Source organism: Lathamus discolor, chromosome 2, assembly GCF_037157495.1.
Source record: "Lathamus discolor isolate bLatDis1 chromosome 2, bLatDis1.hap1, whole genome shotgun sequence".
In the NCBI taxonomy this organism is placed as follows: domain Eukaryota; kingdom Metazoa; phylum Chordata; class Aves; order Psittaciformes; family Psittacidae; genus Lathamus; species Lathamus discolor.
The window spans coordinates 25143940-25158184 of record NC_088885.1 but is presented as its reverse complement, the minus strand read 5'-3'; positions in this window follow the sequence as shown (position 1 = coordinate 25158184).

The window sequence follows — 14245 nt, the reverse complement described above, 5'->3', positions numbered from 1 at the left end:
GGACAGATCTAAACCAGCAGCAAGAGTCAGGCCTCGGTCGTAGGAAATGCTGAAGAGTGAGTGCTTTCCGTTTTTAAGCACTTTGCTTTTGAGTCCCTCTGCCCACTAGTCTGAGTCTTGATCAGCCTCAGAAAGGCAGTAACTTTGCACACACCTTTTTTCTTCAGAAGGCAAGAAATAATTCTTCATGAAGTAGATGATCTAGTGGGTTGTGCTGTGGAGATCTGATTATTAATAAATATTTCCTTAGTCTGGATTTTAAACATTGCCATACACCGTCAGGAAAACGTGAATGAGACATCCTTCATGAACAGATGCATTGGTGGGAAGCAGTCTCCTGTGAGCAGACAGGGAAGTGTACGAACTGTGGTATTCAGTTTTGTTGTCTGTGATTGGTAACACTTAGCAAGAGACAGTCAAGCATCTGGAAGATTAATTTGAAGTACATATGTATTGTTCAGGTGAAAACACCAGAAAAAAGACTGGAAAATTCTTTTGAATTTCCCTGTGATGAAACAAAGTTCCTCAGGACATCTAAAAGCAATCCTGAAGTCCCCAGTGATAATGATCAACAGTGATCACAAGGTGATTTTCCCAACAATCAGCTCACTAAAAAAGCATCTTGCTGTGCATATATAGCAACATACAAGCCTTTATTAAGGCATCAGCTGGTTATTATTCTACTACTGGCTTTTATTTTCTTCTCCTCCTCTTGCAGGAAGGCTGCATTCAAATACAGCAATTGATTGTGAGATGTTACTCCTTTATGAGATTAATTACAAACATAGGGATGCTGTGTCTAGCCCGTGTGTATGAGTGATCTTGTAGGAGGAAATGCAATAGGAAACTGATGCTTCCTTCTATCCAGTAAGCAAAGTTCAGAGATGTTTATGTTCTGCTAGGTAAGCACAGCTGACTAAAGACATGAACACAGACGGACTGTCCTGTCAGCACAAATTCATGCCAAGGTAACAGGCTAAGCCGTCTCTGTGGACCTCTCTCCGGCCAGGAGGCTGTAGGGCCAGAATTGTTGATTTAGCAAATAGCTTAATTGTTTCAGATTTTAATTAGCAGGGAGACCCAGGCAGAGTTGATGCGCTGCAAGGAGCAGCAAGGGGAACGTGTTGGTGGGCTACACTGGGTGGTGGGGCAAGGAGGAAGGCTCCGGGAGATGCTGAGCATGGCTTTGGCCATCGCAGGGCAGCATTCAGAAACTGACAGGGCTTTTACTTTAAAACCTGGCTGGCATAATGAAGCATCTACACATCCACTCTCACAGCGTGTAGCTGTGGAAGCACCTGCAGAAAGCACAGCCCTTAGCTGCCCTTGTTTTTATTTGTTTATAATCTTATGAGACCTGCATTTGGCTCAGGGTCCTTTTGAAAAGGTTCGTTTCATTCTTGGGCACAGGCTGGTACTTGTATTTAGGCTGAGAAACAGTGTCAGGGGTGACGGATCCAGTTTAGTGACTCAGCCTTCTTCCTCTCAGTATTTTAAATAATGGATGTGCTACTACTGATCTTTTAACTCCTGCCAGAGCTGCTGAAATACAGGGTGTGTTTAAAATGCCGATAGAACACTGAATCTCTGCTCAGGCAGAGGGGATCCCCATCTGGGACTGAGTTTCTCAAAAAGAAAAAGGAATCAGAGGAAGGAAGAGAGGGGGAGCCCAAGCCGTAATATCTTGTCACAGTGTAAAAATGCCCTTCGCCTGAAGCAGTAGTAAGCTTTAGCAGCACACTGACAGAGGAACCTGATATTAGTGCTGCAGTCTGCATTGTATTTATACAAGCCTATGTACTGTGCTGATACAAGAGAGAGGAAGAGCTGTTAACCTGCATTCAAGTAATTAGTGTAATAAATACAGCCTGGTGAGCACCAGAGGAAGTAGGGATCCCTTTGTTCACATCTCGCCACTTAAAGCTGGGTAAGCAAGTCTTGCGGAGTTAAGCTCAGAATTTACTTGCCCTTTTATTTGCGGTCTAAAGGTCTTGAGCAGGATGCTCTGTTGATGCCAGAATTAACAAGCAGCGCTGGGTCTTTGCTGTCTTAGAGCAACATCTAAGATTTCAGTGATCTTTTCTTTTTCTTCATTCCATCTATGCAAATCCTTAGACGTGGATCCCTTTTCTGCTTAGCAGTCAGTTTGCTAGGCTTGACAAAGGTTATTGCAATAATTGATGTTCCTCTTCTAATAATTAATGTTAATAAGTCCACCGAACAGTAAACAAGACAAAAAGAACTGTTAATGAGACAGCCTTTGCTCATTTGTTTAATCTTTTAGTAAGATAATGGGCAATAACTACATCGCTGTTCAGCCATCCTCAAATCCTTAATTCATAGAGAGCATTTTAAAAAGAGGTTTGAACTGATTTTTTACACTTGCATTTAGTAAATTCAGCTGACTGGGTAGGTGGGGTGCCTGAAAGAATTGGGAGACCTATATAATTAAGTGCCTTGACATTCTTCAAGGACATTGGCAGATATCCAAATGCTGTGTTCTGCTCTCAAACCATTTAATTGAAACCATACAAAAGAGGGAAGGGAAGGGTGCAAAAGTGAGGGAGATCTTGGCAAAAACCTTATGTGCAGTTTTTCGCTATTGGATTGACCAGACAGGGCAACAAAGCTGATAAAACAGGATTAGCAAAATTGTATTGTTGGATATTATATGCTGTGTGACATGTACTACAGCAAAGGAATTTGGCAGGATTAACCTGCAGAGGATAAAGATGTACCAGACAAGAGGGCTGAATTAATAGACTGCTGTGACCAAAGCAAGGAAATCTATTTGCATGGGATATTAAGGGTGGTAATAACCTTGCAGGGTGGGGTTGAAGTTGATGTCCCAAGTCCTGTGCTGACCCCATGACTGAGTCCTGATCACTGCCTGGAAACACAGCATACAGAACCCAGCTTGTTGGCACAGTTTCTCATTACACTTTACTGTTTCTATGTATCAATCATATGTATGTATAAGCTAATTCCTAGGCAGGATTATCTGCATTAGTGTGCAGGGGTTGTGTTGGTGTTTACCCCCTCTGTCCCCAGACTGAGAAGATTATTTTCCTCTTTGTAGGAGACGAGATTCTTCTTGTAATACACTAGTGTCATCCTAAAGTAAATATTTGTTTTGGTGGTTTTCCTCAGGGCTTCTAGACCCAGCCAGCTGGACAGCATGGGGGAATGCAGTTTTCCCTAGCTGCTGGTTACTCAGCTGTTCAGGAGATGATTGTACACTTCCATATGTGTAACCTAGCTGAAATCGTAAGAAGCCTTCAGATCACATAGTGTTACAGAACATGAAAGCTGTTGCCAGTAGATGACTGAATAAAATCACACTAAGTAAAAATGGTAGAATATTAAAATTTCAGCTGAGACATACTGTAAGCCTATGTCGGACTATTTGACCAAAGGGGTAAAGAAGCAGAAAACCAGCCTCCGTCTCTGGTACATTAAGGAGACAGAAAGTAGATTAAGGGTTCATTTCTTGCTTGTACAACATATAATACTGGTTTTTACCTGAAGAGGCTTTTAAATTGGCTTCTTCCAGGGAGCAAGCCGTACATACACAGTAGCCTGCTTATTTTAAGTAGTCTGATACACTTCAGTGCAGATTGCATGAAAGGCTTCAGAAGAATTTAAACAACCTTGAAAAAGGCTGGTGTCAGTTTTCTTCTCCCACCCACAGTACCAGGACAGACTTTAGTGTTCACAGGGAACAGAGAATGTACAAGAAGCGTTCACCATTAGTCTGTGTGTGACACAATATGCTTTGTCAAGTGCGCTCAGTGCCACCACACACGTGAAAGATCTGCTCGGGGGAGAGGTTTCACCTTCATCCCGCATTATCATGTCACCATTGATCAGCACCAGCCACAACACCAGTTCAGCTTTCAGGCTCTTCCTTTCAGGGTTGAAGGCTGAATAATAGATACGCATGAAATATAAATAGCACTGACTTTTTTTCAGTGTGTTAAGATTCTGGAAACTGCTCTTTAAATAAAAGCTTTGTTAGTACAACATGACTGAGGCTTTACAAATGTGCACACATGTGCAGGTGTCAAGAAACTTAGCTCCATTTCCTACAGCAACTCAATTGCGTAACCTGTCTCTCTGGGCTATCATCTGTTAGTGTATATGTTAATCGCTCTTCTGCCCAGGGACTTAACATGACCACATCTCCCTTCCCTGCGGGGGAAAGACAATGTATGAAGTTTCCTTTGGATTGAATTGGGCAGTGGGCATGCAGATGGGGCTGGGGGACACTTCCTTCGTCAGCAGGGTAAGAATTTTTGCCTCCACATCTAACCCATTTCAGGAGAACTATTAAGAAACAGCAGTTTCTCCCTGGAGCTTTGCTAGGCTCACATTGCTTTCTCTCTGGTTTGCATAAGGACTCCTGCAATGGGTCCTCATCCCAGGGAGGGTCCTGAGCTGATTTACAGACATTCTGCTTCCTTTTGAGTTTTGGTTGTTGAGGTAAGGCTGTAATACATGGGATGAAGATTATTATTTGCCTCTTTTTTTTTGCATATGCTTAGATAAATTAGCCCAATAAGGAGTTGTTGGAAAAACTGTAAGAACAACCCAACCAAGCGAGTCATTGTACCACCAGTGCAGCATTTTGAGTGGAACCGGGGAGAAGCAACGGCTGTTTCCAACTTTTTTTGTCTGCTGGACCCATGTCCTCTCCCAGGCCATTCCTGTAGTGCTGCAGCACTGCAACACTGAACTCTAGTGCTGCCCAAGCATCGTCCCTGCCCAGGAGAGGGAGACGTCTTTTTCCCTCAAAGTCCCAGAATCTGTAACTCCCTGTGTGGTTTTAAAAGATCAGCTTTGCCAGTCAGCACCAGAGTTGTGTCTCTCGGGTTCTGTGAGCTCCTTGAGGGATGGGCACATCACAGGGGAATGAAGGGGCCCTCTGCAGACTGGGACATTCATGTGTCCCAGCAGCATTTCTGTGGGGTGGGGGCACCTTTCTGAATGTCAACACATGGGGCAGCTTCTGGGAACAGACCACACATGCTCTGGTGTCTCACCTACCTCAGAGGAGTGGACGGGGCACAGGCAGGAGAGAGAATGGTGGTGTCGCGCTTGGGAAGCCACGCGGGGCACTGCTCTCCTTCTTACAGCGTGCTGGGGTCTGTGAGAAAGCAGTCCGTTTCTCCCGTGTCTCTGAGGGCTTGGCTGAGTCTCTAGGTTGCTTCCGCTGCCTGCCAGCCTCTAACCCTCCTGAGATGAGCACAGAAAATGAGCAGCAGGAGCACAGCTGTACACGTTACCAGCATGGTGCTGCAGGGACCACCTCTGCGAAGCCTTACATCTTGAGCGCAGAGCCAGTTTGCCACTTTTATTTCAGGAAAACATCAGGAAAACCTTTTTTACTGTAAGAGTGACAGAGCACTGGAACAGGTTGCCCAGGGGGGTTGTGGAGTCTCCTACACTGGAGATATTCAAGGCCCGCCTGGACAAGTTCCTGTGTGATGTACTGTAGGTTACCCTGCTCTTGCAGGGGGGTTGGACTAGATGATCTTTTGAGGTCCCTTCCAACCCTTGGGATTCTGTGATTCTGTGATTTCTTTTCAGTTTTTTTCCCTTTGGAGACATACATCCTTCGCAACTCTGTATTTTAAACAGGCAGGGGTATATAGCCTGTGGTACCGATGGACCTAACCCTGTCCCTTTGCTTTCCAGCACACAACACTATGGAAGATTGATCCCTGCGGAGGGCTGAGCACCAAGAAGTCTGGCCGGGGCCCCCCTCGGGTGCCGTGCAGCAGCTGGTGTTGTGAATCAGGCCGTCACCAGTCAGAGAACGGCTACTTCACAACACCAGGGTCGCACCGCACCACATTTCGACTGCCAGCCGGAGAGCAGTGGAGCTTCCCATGGGATGTGCAGCACTCCGGGGTGCCTCTGCCCAAGCCCAGACCTGCAAAGATAATCAGGTGCTCAACTCCTATTTAGGCATCGGCCTCCCTCTGAAGTCTGAAATAGAAGTTAGGCCCCTAAATATCTCTGTGGGTCTGGCCCCAAGACCCTGCGTTGCTGTGCAGTGCAGAGCATAGAGCAGTGCAGTCAGCAAAATGGTCACTGTTTGCATGCCATGTGGATATTAAGGAACAGGTAACTTTTACTAAGCCATGGCAAATAGCTAAAAAAGCTTCTGCATGCTGCATGTGTAATTCTCCCTGACAGTTGTGTCTCTGGTTCTTGCCTGTGACTAGTTCTGATCCTTCTCTACCTAGACACATAATGGCACGTTCTCTGTAAAAGATCCAAGAAAGAAGCCAGACTCTGTGGGCAGGTTTGTCATAGCTGTGAGCAGAGGCAAGAGGCCTTGGACAGAACTCGTGCTCCTTTGGTTGAAATAAAGAGAGCTTGGGCCTTAACGTAACCAGAGCGCCTGGGGAGGCATATTAGGGAAGTAAGATTGCTGATGCTGTACAGTCTTAGGGTTAGAGACAGGATGCGAACCGCAGAATTAAGATGTTGAAAAGTTGTGGTCGACAAGCAATGTTTAGCAAGTCGACACTGTTAACTTTTGAACGCTAGAATGTTAGCCAATGGAATTGTTGCTAAGCTCATGGCGTAAGTTAACCTTTGAATGTTAGCCAATGGAATTGCTGTATCTAAGATTATGACGCAAGCTGGAAGAACGCGATTGGTATATAACCCAGTGTGTGCTCAATAAACTTTGGCAATTGCTTGATCACATTGATCGTCTCTGCATTGTCCGTGGCTCCCGCGTCGACAAGTGGCGCCCGAACAGGGACCCTCAGATCGGTAACTCGCAGAGCTGAGTTTGAAAGCCCAACAGGAAAAGAGGGGACGGAGAGCCGGCCGAAAGCAGCACTGCCCTGGCGCTGGAAGTCAGGCATCTGCGGAAGCTTCGGAGAACTCACCCTGATCAGCTGAGCGGCCGGGGAGGAGATGGGGCACTCGCTATCCAAAAAGGAACAGGCAGCGGTGAAGCTCCTCCAACATATTCTCTCTAAGAGAGGTTTGCAATATGATAGTGCCGCCCTACAGAGGCTGTTAAAATGGTCCCGTGGTCGTGGCTTTATCCCCACTGTGCAAGCTGCCTTCAGAATCTCCGAGTGGGAGCGCATAGGACAAGCACTGTGGGATGAGATCAGTAAAGGGACAAAAGAAACACAAGCACTCCACTCTGTTGAGGTTGATGTTGGAGACTTTAAAAGAGATGAAATCTGAACGAGCAGCGTTGGCGTCTGTACCTGTGGCCACCGCTCCCCCCCAAACTCAGTTGGGAGCAGGAGCGGGCACGACATCTGTGGCGTTTGCTTCTCCTACTGTGCCTGGAGCTGCTCCCCAAAAACCGTCACAACTGGTGGGGAAGAAAAAGCCTCGACAGCGATCACAGAGCGCAGGAAGAGTAGAAGGAGCGACCACCTGCGTCCCAGACCCAGAGGAGGGAGACCCTGAGTCTGCATGGGACCCGGGCCCAGGATCTCCGGAGTCAGGACCAGACTTATATCCTCCCAACTCCATCTCCGATTCCGACCAGTCGGTCTGTTCAGCTCATCGACAGATGATAGCTGACCCGGCAGATGAGAACTTCAACTGATCCTGAAAAGGCTGGAAGCTTTGGAGACTGGGGGAGTTTCTGGGCCGTCTGCTCCACCCTCATATGATCTTTTTTTGAAGGAAGGGATTCTGGGGGAGGAATCGGGGAAGGGATCGGGAGGCGGAAAAAATCCGGCAGATCGTTGGCGTGGGTTTATCAGGGATGCAATTGTAGACGGGGAATTTGCCGACATGGGGCCTTCTGCTTATCCAGTGTTTACCACCCAGCAAAGGGTAAAGGAGTGGGAGGCTCTTGATTTAAAAGTAGTTAAGGAGGCTCCGCAGGCAGTGACTACATATGGATTGAAATCGTCTTATACTCAGGCCATAATTGCTCATATATTTTCGGCTTATATTTTGGCGCCGTATGATATCCGGTTGCTTGCCCAGTCGTTGCTTGCTCCACATTTGCAACTTTGGTTTTTTGACAAGTGGGATCTAGCCTGCCGAAGGGTTGCTAGTCAGCCTCGCCAGCCAGGAGACTCATTGTTTGGAGTAACGGCCGATGTCTTATTAGGAAAAGCTCGATATGACGATCCGCAGGCGCAGGCTAATCTGCCAACGGTTGTTCTAGCCTTGTCCCAGGAGCAGGCATTGAAAGCCTGGTATGCCTTGCCTGACGACAAAACTGCTCCTGGGTTTTTGTCTGTTAAGCAGGGACCAACGGAATCATATCAGCAGTTTATTGATAGGCTGTTTGACGCCTTAAGAAAGAATCCTGATTTCAACGATGATATGAAAGCGAAATTGCTGGGCATCATGGCCTTTGATGGGGCCAATGATCAGACGAAACAGATTTTAACTAATTTGCCAAGGGGGACGTCTGCTGCTCAGTTACTTGAAGCAGTAGAACGCATGGGGCATAAGCTGAAGGAGGCATATATGGCTGAGGCGCTTGGTGCTGCTGTCCAACCACTTGTCCAGGGGAAAGGGGGAAAAGAAAAGGGAAAGGATAAAAGATGCTATAATTGCGGAAAGTTGGGTCATCTTCGAGCTCACTGTGAGGCTAGAAGAGTTCGGTCGGCATGAACTTTTTCCAAACATGTCAGTAGCTTTGCCTAAGGGAGTCTTTTTGATTTGTGGTGATCGCGCTTGGCAAGGTATCCCAAAATTTCCAGTTGGAGGGCCATGCTACTTGGGAAGGCTCATCCTTTTGGCACCATTGGTGAAACTCTTAAGGGCGCAGAATAGAACCCAAAGTAAACGCGCTTTAGACACTTTGTCAGCAACCTGTAATGACTCGGTAACTCTAATAGGAAAAGCACAAAATTTGTTAGCTAGTATATTTTGCGCTGGCTGTGCAGCAGCAATTGCTAACGCCAACTTGCAGAAACTGGCATGTTGGGCCGCAAAACAAGCTAACCTCACGTCCGATGTTTTGACTGACTTGATGAAAGATGTTGATCGCAATCGTAAAGCTATTTTGCAAAATTGCACCACTATAGATTTTTTGTTATTAGCACATGGAGATGGGTGTGATGATTTTGATGGAATGTGTTGTTTTAATTTGTCTGATCATTCAGAATCCATACACACACGGGTTGAGACGGGGTTAGATGATTGGTTAAAGAACCTGGGAGTTAGTGGTTGGCTTAAACCATTAATATATAGCTTGTTTCAGTTGTTCTTAACGCTTATAGTAATCTTGTGCATATGTTGTGGAATATTGGCCTGTGGAAGGGCACTGGTTGTGAAGGTGATGTCCAAGCTATGGCTTATTCAGCGGATGACACCATTGGAAGGAATTCTCAACATGTTCATGGTAGAAAATGGACATGTATATGAACTGGAATAGATGCCTCTGCTCAAAAAACAAAAGGGGGATTTGTGGGCAGGTTTGTCATAGCTGTGAGCAGAGGCAAGAGGCCTTGGACAGAACTCGTGCTCCTTTGGTTGAAATAAAGAGAGCTTGGGCCTTAACGTAACCAGAGCGCCTGGGGAGGCATATTAGGGAAGTAAGATTGCTGATGCTGTACAGTCTTAGGGTTAGAGACAGGATGCAAAACCGCAGAATTAAGATGTTGAAAAGTTGTGGTCGACAAGCAATGTTTAGCAAGTCGACACTGTTAACTTTTGAACACTAGAATGTTAGCCAATGGAATTGTTGTTGCTAAGCTCATGATGTAAGTTAACCTTTGAATGTTAGCCAATGGAATTGCTGTATCTAAGGATATGACGCAAGCTGGAAGAATGAGATCGGTATATAACCCAGTGTAAACGCAATAAACTTTGGCAATTGCTTGATCACATTGATCATCTCTGCATTGTCCGTGACTCCCGCGTCAACAAGACTCCTTGGAAATGACACTACAGCAGCCTAAGGTGTATTGTGGTGAATGAAAAAGCATCAGAACTAAGCAGTGGGGTTACTCAGAACTGGTACAGTAGCTGCTGTCCTTAAAATAGAGAAAACGTTTGATTTTGCATTGCTTAAGCAACCCATCAGAAATTATCGGGCATAGAGAAACAGCAAAGCACACTCAAAACGACCCTGCCTAGAGTGGCCCTGTAACATGTGTCATGTGTTTCAGGTCTGAAGTTTAGGCTATTCCCTCCCTCCTCCCATGTACAATAACACCAGTGTGATGTTAGTTTGAGGGGAGTGAGCAGAGTGCTTTCCACCCAAAACCCATGTTGTGTTCATGGAGGTCAGCACAAAGCTGGTGGCCATGTACAGTCCCTTAAGTCAAACTTAAATGCTGTTGAGGTTTGATTTCTGAAAGCAGCCATCTGCTCTTGGACTCAGGATGGGCTTTTCTCTGGTGGGCTTTCCCTTCCTTCCACCCCCCAAGATGGACTGGCTATAAGCTCTTAGGGTTCGGCTGTTCCCTTGTATGACATAGAACACTGGATGTGTAAAGCAAAGAGGAGAAATACAGAGAGCAAACGATCAAGGCAACATTGAACTGATGAGGGCGTTTTGGGAAGTTTTCTTCATCATCCTAACTCACCTGATTGATTGAAGCTGGCAGTAGAAATTACTTACATCCCATCCTGGATGTATGATTACTGGCAGGGAGATGAACATAAGGGAGAGTCAGGGCATACACAAGACCAGAAATAGCATGGGAATGCAAATGAGACAAAGCTGGTTTATTGGACACATCCTAATATTTCTGTTCATGTGGGCTTCCTACAGAAGTAACCCTAAATTCCTTTCATAGCAAAAAAGCCCACAACCAATGCTATGAACAATGTTAAGATATGTATGAGAGGCTCATAATGTACATTAGGAGAGGACAACCTGTTGATGCAAGCTAGCATCGGCTTTTTTTCATTGACTAGAGGAAAAGCAAGACCGTGTTTCTATTTTGGGCACTAAGGCAAGGAGGATCATGAGTTTGTCAACCCAACATGCAAGTCTGTTTTATTAAACTTGTTCTCTGCTAACACAAACTGTGTACTGTGTGTAATAGTCTTATTGTTCATTATAACCTTGTTTTAAATGCTTGATACCTTTCACTCCAGGGTTTGTTTCATGGGGTAGCATATTCTTTAGAAAGAGGAGGCAACAACAAAATAGTCCCAATAATCCTTGCACACACATACCCCCAATTTACATGAGCAGCTATTCACATATAGAACAAGACACTGTTTTGTCTTCTGTTATGAGCCAGAAATCTGTTTGACCTATTCAGTTTCTGTGGGTAAATATGCATAACATTTGAAATAGGTTAGTGCTTAATATCCACTGCAGGGTGACCTAATAAACTATCCCCATGCTTCTCCAAGTATGATATGTGGAAGCAGATCATTCTCAGTTCCCTTCGTTAGTGAATTTCTCGGGAACATCACACTTCAGAGGTACCTTTTGGGGCATTTATTGTATTCCCTGTTTCTAACTTGGACCCATCACACTTTATCATAGACTCATAGAACCATAGAGTGGTTTGGGTTGGAAGGGACCTTAAAGCTCATCTAGTTCCAAACCCCTGCCACAAGACCAGGTTGCTCAAAGCTGTGTCCAACCTGGCCTTGAACATTTTCAGGGATGGGGCATCCCAATTTATGCCCTTGTGAAGCAATTTCCAAGCTATATTCCATGCCATGATGTAGCACTGCTACTGAAAATCAAGCACCCCTGCTTGTCATTAAGGAACTGGACGGTGTCATCTCATGAGGTGGATCACAGGCTGAACAGCTGACTCTCACCTTCTGCTTGTTCCTTTCAGCAGTTAGAAGTACTTAATGTTAGGATGCAGTGCAGTGAAAGCTGAATACACAAAATAAATAGTTCAGAATGGGTTTTAAGTTTGTCTGAGTGTTATTCTTAAATAAGCTCCTACAGCTCATGCTCATGTCAGCCCCAGTTCTGGCTGTTGAGCTGGAAGAACAGGGGCTCACTGGGTTTCTGCATAGCCCTCAAAACAGGATGCCCATGCAGTCTATGGGTACACTAGGAGAGCTTTCCAGTGCTTCCCAGATCCTTTCTCTTACTTGTGTACCATTCTAAAAAATGGTATTTTATTTCCAAAAATACCCCATTAGAATTGCTGAAAGGCCTAATTTTATGATCTTAATAAAGCACTGCTCAGCGGTGGGGAAAAAAAGAGCAAAGTGTGTCAAAGGTGAAACACTGGGCTGTGATCTCCTGTGAGACTTTAATGTTGAAAGGGTTGTTATTCTGAAAGTGCTTTCTGTATTTACGCAAATATTTCATTTCACCCTTGAACCCTTTAAATCTGATGGGTTTCTCAGTGCAGATAGTAATACACCTGTTCTTCAATGACTTTGAATGGCTGTCTTTGTTTCCTTCCCAGGCTCACCAGCAGTGCACACAGCACTTTGGAGAGCAGCATCCTCGTAAATTTTGCTCTCTTTTCCCTGCACGCAGAAGCCAAGCTGACAGGCACAGCAGGGCTCAGCATCTCTCACTTTCTGTGTTTGCACACACACTGCTTGTTATCGTGGTGTTCCTCATGAAACGGGCCATTAACCGGTTTCTTTTTCATCTCTTTAATTGGGCTTCCTCTTTGGCAAACAGCTAATATGAAATTAAAATGATATTTAAGGCAGCATTGCAAGGCAAACAGTAGGTGGGACTGAATTTTGGTACCCACAAACCTGAGTCAGGTTTTATTTCAGTGCTATAAAGGCATCTCAACACGAGGGAGAAAATACAGAAATAGTCTTCAGGCATCACAGCACAGTGAGCAGGAGGTGACACTGATGAGGAAGAAAAGGGGCTTGTTCACAGCCTCTGCTTAAAAAAACAACGCAGGATTTGGATAGGAAGGCTGATCGGATTAAATAAGCTATGAAGTTCTTGTTATTCTGTGCTTGGTACTTCGAAATTGTGTGTGTGGGACTTGAACTTCATCCAGCACATGCCAAAAAGATGGCCAATGGCAAAGAAAGCAGGAAAGCAGAAAAAAGGGGGGAAAACGAACAAACAGAAAGGAGTTGGGAAGGAAGGAGATTGCATCCCTGAAGTCAGCATTAAGGCTGTGAAGGTGGTCTGCCTCACCACAGCCACCCATCCCACCAGCAGCATCAGCAAGAAAGGACACAGCAAAGCCGTGAGCTGGAGAGCCAGCACCACTCAGCCGATGGCACCGAGTAGACATGATCTTGCTGTGGGTGAAGCAGTTTGTCTTGAGCAGCAGAGACACCATGGTCCCTCATCACTTGATTTCTGTAACCCTGTGTGCATTGCTGCAGGGCAGTCACAGTGGGGCATGCCTGGTGATGCCCAGCTTTGTCACCCTGTAGTAAATGATTGACAGTGATTTTTACAGTTCATAAATGCAAGTGTATATACTAGACATGTATTTTTAGAAAAATCAAGAGTCCTCCCAGTATACAGTCAGGCCTCAAACATGCATGTAAACGGAGCCAAAACATCCCTATTGTGCAGTGAAGTGGCACCACAAACGGCGTAAAAGTCACAAAGCAAGGCTAAAGAACCATTCCACTCAAAGGCTGATAGAAAGAAGAAAGTAAATAAACAGTGTCTCAAGAGCATATAAACTACTCAGAGAAGTTTTATAACCCATCCTCAAAGGAGATTCTCTCTGCTTAAAAGCCAAAGCAATGGAGACTTTGTTGTGTCATACTCCTTATCTTTATGTATATAGGCCATCATAAAAATTATAATGCTGCTTTGACAAACAGTTGCCTCTTGAACAAGACTGACCACATGTGCCTCAATAAATGACTTTTTACATTGCATTTGATTAGATCTGTTCCCCCAGCCATTCATTAGCAGGAAAATGCTGTCCACACATGTAAGCTTAATGCATGCAGCTCTCACTGCCACAGAGACCAGCAGAACAACCTAGCCTGCTGCTCTCCAGTGCCTGCTTCATGCCAGGGAAACGCTGCTCCCAGGGGGACACAGGTGCTGGGTGCTGGGAGAAAGGCTAGGAGCCCACCCCATGGCTCTGCAGCTTTGTGCCCCTCACTGCTCTGTCCACACGAGTCTAGGGCACGGGCTCGGGACAGTTCATTCCTGGGTGGAAACAGCACAAAGAAAGCAGAACTGGGAAGAGACCTGAGGTCTGTATTAATATTTTGAGTGCATGGCATCTCTATGATTCAGCTAAAAATTCTGGCAGTTTAGGAAGAAAACCCCAGTTCTAGAGGAGAACTCTTTGGCATATGTTGAAAACTCAATATCCAAATACATTGTGACCCATATGCTTTTAGTGGAATG